Source organism: Pinus tabuliformis, chromosome 3_2 (genome assembly GCF_031772625.1).
Source record: "Pinus tabuliformis cultivar Carrire ecotype Pingquan chromosome 3_2, CPIR1, whole genome shotgun sequence".
NCBI lineage: Eukaryota > Viridiplantae > Streptophyta > Pinopsida > Pinales > Pinaceae > Pinus > Pinus tabuliformis.
In genome coordinates, this window is record NC_142302.1 from 668284368 (window position 1) to 668290367 (window position 6000).

Sequence of the window (6000 nt, forward strand, 5' to 3'; positions counted from 1 at the left end):
TGAAAATGTGTGAGAGACCTTCTAGTAGTGGGGGTCTATCACTTCTTCCTTCTTTGCCTTCTTCTTTTCATGTTCTTCTACTTCTTCGATGACATGGGCTTCGTTTTGTTCCTTTCTCTTCTTGTTGTCCTTCTTGAATTTAGGACAGTTCCTTTTGAAGTGCCCATATTCATTACACTCATAGCATTGAATCTTTGACATGTCAATTTTCTTTTGAAACTTCTTTCGAGGCTCAAATTTCCCAAATTTTCCTTTCTTCCTTGTCGATGTTGCATATGCTTATGTTTGTTCAGTTGATCCAACATCGGTTTTTGCCTTTAATCTAGATTTTTCAATCTTGCATAATGACCACAGATCACTGAATGGAGTGGTTTCCTTCTTCCCATAGATGCTTAATACAAAATTGCCCCATTCATCACGTAGTGCATTAAGCACAATGGTGGTCATTTCTTGATCAGACATTACTTCTTCAAGTTCTTGTAGTTGTCCCTAATTTCATATACCTTCATGAAATACGAAGCTATCTCCTCTTCCCTTGAGATTTTCATCTTGTATAGTTCGGTTCTCAAGGATATTATTTCACCTACAGTTCTTAGTACTTACAGAAAACAACTCCACCAATTTTTCATAAATTTCCTTCGCTATCTTTAACTTTGCAACATAAGGGATGAGAGAATCCTTGATTGATTATATGAGGATCCTTTGTGTCCTTATCTCTCCTTTCATGTACTTTTATAGTGCTTGAGCTTGCCCTTGAGATGGTTTGGTGATGTAGCCCTTTTGCATATTCAATAACCTCATTCTCCATGAATTAGATCAATTCTCTTCTTCCATGCAAGGTAATTCAAGGTCCCAACCAATTTATTGTTCTCCTTGTAGAATGAAGTCATTTGATTTGAGGATTGAGACATAAAAATGTAGAATACCTACTTGTCAAGTGAAGATGCTCCTTGATGATGCCTTCAACTTGATGCTTTCTTGATGATGTTGCTAATAGAAGATGCCTTCTTGATGAGGATGTTTTCTACTAGATGTCTTTCTTGAAATGCGATCCTTTCTCCAATGAGAGGGAGATCACCTTGATTTCTTTGATGATGATGGCAGTGCTTCTCCTTGCTTCCTTTGAATGTAGAAATATAGAGTGTGGAGACTTCAAGTGTAGAATCCTTATTTTAATGGAGGTAGGGTCTTTGAGGTCTTCTTCTTCTTGTGATGATGTGTCCTTGTGATGTGATGGGTACTCCTCCTTGATGCTCTTGATGATTTGATGTCCTTGATGCTTCTTAGTTGTCCTTGTGCTCGAGCCTTGTATGTCCTTCTTCAATGGAGTGATCTTCAAGATGCCTCTTCTTCTTGTTGTACTCACCTTAGCTTTGATACCATGTTGAGAAATCTAGGGCAATTAGATAAGATGATTTCTCTTACTTTGATAACTACTTGTGATGTTCTTTTACTTAACTTGATGTACTTGTTATTAGCTTCTTTCACTTGATTATTATTGTGTTCTTTATCATCAAACAACTACCAAACAATAAAGATCAATGAGACAAGAGGACACAAAATGTAGGCTGCTAGCTAGGGCCAAAACCTCTCCTCTTGAGAGGAAAACCCACAAGAATTCTTCTCTTCTTATAGAATGTTCAGATGACGAATTCCAAGACCTATGACCCTTGAAAAAGACCCCTCCAAGACCAAGTCAACCTTCCTTCTTGATGAGCTTTTCTTACACAACTTACAACAACAAATTTCAACCTTCCAACAACTTCTCTAGCAACTTTGACCCCAACTACTTGTCCAACAACTTCGACCCCATCAATTCTCCAGCAACTTCAAACCCAACAACTTTACCGGAAACTCTGACTTGGCAGCTTCAGAATTTCATTGCACATGAGAGAGAGAGAGACCCAAAAAAACTTCAACTCTAGCTTCCTTCTTGAACATCGCTTGCCTTAGGACTTCTTCTTTTTAAGATCAAACTTCTTCTCCTGCTTCTTCATATGTATTGGATGTGTTCTTCAAATAAGGTTGAATGCCTCTAATATATAGGCTTCCTAGGGGTACGAATTGCCTCCATGAGGCTAACTTGTTCTTTCATGTAGGATGATTTGTTGCAACTAGGTAGACTTGTCTTGGAGAGTCTTTTTATGACTCAAATAAATTTCTTTTACATAATACATGATGCCCAAAGGAGTCTTACATGTTACAATGACTCAATTGACTCCTAGACTTTATGACAAAGCCCTAGAAGCACTCAATGGGTGCTTGACATATAAATAAAATGACCTTGAGCATGAAAACCATGCTTCAAAATAATAATAATAAAATTTATTTTTCTCTATTCATCAAATACATAAAATCATGATTATAATAGACATTATGAAGATCGAACCTAGTTACACTTTTCAACAATTTAGGAATGTTGTTTGATGCCTAAAAATGCTCCCGAAAGGTTTCAAACCCAAATTTGCCAAATTGGGTCCCATTTGGTAGAAATGGTCCTATGAGTTGATTCCTCTAGCTTTTCCACTCTGAAAGCATTGAGATGGATAAAAACAATATATTGATCCAATCTAGATCACACCTCCCCATTTTGGGAGGTGTTTGGTCCCCAAAAGCTTCTATTGAATGATGTGGAAAATTTTCCTCCTTCTCTAGAGTGTGCCTTTTAGCCTTACCTGGAAGCTGTCATGTCAACCCAATTTGCCAAAGGTCATGTTGCCCTCGTTTTGTAGTTTTGGACCTCTTTTGCAAAATTGTATCGTCTGTTAACTCTGTCTGAGCCTTTGGTGCCAAATCCTCTACAGAAGGTAAGACCGTTCCTCTTCATGATCTAGCATGGAAGGCTCATAAAGTTTCAGATTCTCTACATTCACAATTGAGTATATGCACATGTATGTGGGTAGATTGAGCCTATAGATGTTATCTCCCACCTTTTCCAGTACCTCAACGGGACCATATTGTAGAGCCTTGATTTTCTTACCAAGGTCCTGTAGCCTCTCCTTGTTCAATTGTAAGCATACTCTGTCTCCCAGCTTGAATGAATTCTGTGTTTTGTGTTGATCATGCTTGGCCTTATATTATTTCTGTGACTTCCACAGTATCTTATGTACTTGTAGATGGATCTGTCTGATCTTCTCAACAATTTTTTCTGCCCTTAAGGCATCCCCTGTAAGATCCTCTCCATATGCGATATCTAAAGGAGAAGATGAAAATATCCAAAACAAGTTTCAAATGGGGCCTTACCAATAGAAATGTGGACTGCTTTGTTATAAGAGTGATATATATCTACCATATTTTCATCCGGGACCTTCAAACTGTTCTGATTGCAACCTCTAAAGTTGCACCAAAATTTTGTTGGCTACTTCTATTTGCCCATTTGTCCGTGGATGGAATTTTGTATACCTCTTTAACTTCGCATCCATATTCTACCATAATGTAGTCCAAAATGTACTAAGAAATCTTGTGTCTTTGTCTGAAATGATGCTCCTAGGTATCGCAAAGTGCAGCCAGACCTGTCCAAAGAACAAGTTTGCTGCTTGTTGCCCATTGATGGTCATTTTGCAGGGAATTAGAACATACATCTTACGGAATCGATCAAATACCACTAACATGTAGTCGTGACCCTTCTTGGTTATTGGTAAACCTCCCACAAAGTCCCTGGAAATGCTTTCCCAAGGACGAGTGGGTACAGGTGAGGGACAGTATAGATCTTGTTTCCTATTGCTAGGCTTGTTGGTATGACAAAGCATGCATCATGTTATGAGCCTAACTACCTATTCTTGTTTATTGGGCCAATACACATACCTCTACAAGTTGGCTACTGCCTTCCCTACACCTATCAAAATGTGATTATCAAAATGACTTCATTCTGCAAGGAAAGTAATAAATTGGTTGGGTCATCAAATTTCCTTGCATGGAAGAAGAGGACAGAGTGATCCTCATAGAAAATGAAGTCATTATACATGTTAAGGGTTCAACCATCAAACCACTTAACGAAGAAGCTCAAGCTATATCTAAAGATATAAAAGGGGAAATAAGGGCTCAAAAAATCCTTATAGAATCAATCAAGGATTCTCTCATCCCTTACGTAGCAAAGTTGGAGAATTCAAAAGAAATCTATGATAAGTTGATAGAATTGTTCTCCATAAGCACTGCAGGAGAAGTTATATCTTTTAGAATCAAGCTATATAGGATGAAAGTATCAAAGGAAGAGGGGATAGTCTCATATCTTATGGGGGTGTCACAAATAAGAGACCAACTACAAGAGTTAGGGGAAATAATGTCCAACAAAGAAATGACCATCATTGTGCTCAATGCACTACTTGATGAATGGGGCAACTTTGTATTGAGTATCTATGGAAAGAAGGAAGCCGCCCCATTCAGTGAACTTCGGTCATTATGTAAGATTAGAAAAACTACTTTGAAGGAAAAGAGCGATGTTGGATCAAACGAACAAGTTCAAGCATTTGCTACCATGGTTAGGAGAAAAGGAAAATTTGGGAAGTGTGGTCCTCAGAAAAAAGAAGATCGATATGTCAAAGATCCAATGCTATGGATGTCAGGAATATGGGCATTTTAAGAGAGATTGTCCTAAACTCAAGAAGGACAACAAGAAAAGGAAAGAAAGGAATGAAACCCATATCACCAAAGAAGTAGAAGAACTTGATGAGAAGAAATCCAGAAAGGTAGGAAGAATAGATCTTCACTATTAAGGTCTCTCACAGGCACATAGCAAGGAGAAGTAGGAGGTGAAAAGACCTCTACTATGGTTAAAAGATTATTTTCAAGATGAGAAGCATTGTAAGTATGACAGGATGTATCTTATTAGAAGATGGCATCATATTAGAAGCATACGATTGAAGTAGAAAAGAGCTCAGGAAATCATTGTAGAATCTTGAAAGGATAGCTAAAGTAGAATTCTACATGGTTGTAGCAGTCATTATGATGAAAAACAAGTAGCTCATGATATCCTCATTGAAAGCATGAAAGGACAACCAAAATAGTAGTATATATGGTTGGAAGAAAGTCATCTAGCATGATGAAAAATAAAGAAAGATCATCATACATCATCATTATTAGAAAGGAGCATTTGCAAGATGAGGATAATCAAGATCCTCCAATGGAATCTTCATTAGAAGGTTCACCTCTACTTCAAAGAAGCAAGTGTCTCACTACATTCCATCTTGTGTGGGATCCATTGTTTAGGAGCATGATGGTATGGTGAAAAAGGAGTGCGACATGTTAAGATGGTTGAAGTACCTTCAAAGGAAGCTGCCTGTTGACTCTGCCGCCTACACCTACCTACAAGTCAGTGAGAAAAGCCTTCAACCCCACAAGGTGTGGTTGGTGGCAGGGAACTCAGAGAAGGGGCTGTCACACTAATCCCAATGTTTCACCAAGGTTCCGGGACAAGGGGGTGAGGGAGCGAGGGGGCGCGGGAGCGGCCTATGCAAAAGCTCCCCACCATTTTTTAGGAAACGTGGGGGAGCATCAGGGTCTTTAAAACTTATAAATAGAAAATATAATTTGTTAATTGAGTCCACTATGACAATTTGGTTTGAATTGAAAGAGTCAAAACATAATGATAAAAAAATAAATGAAAAAAATCCTTTGCTCCTAAAGTTAAAACTGTTTCTATAATCTATTCACTCAACTAATAGTCTAGACTCTAATACCTTCTGCGTTTAGGAAAGAAAAGGATATAATTTTAAATTTTAAACCTATGCTCAATTGTTCTGTAGTCTGCACATAAATGATAAATCTCTCAGCTCTGTCAACGTGCCCTGAATTAGTTACAAACTTTGCTTCAGATCTCTGAAGATGCCACTATTTTGCTCTAAAAGGGAGATTGAGAATCATGACAAGGTCTATTGATAGCAAGTGAATTCAGATGTATAGAAGACCTCGACCATTACAAACTCCCTCTTGCACAGTTTTGTATTGAAGATCAGATCCTAAAGATGTAAGTGATATGCCCAAAATAATAAAATATCCAGACCT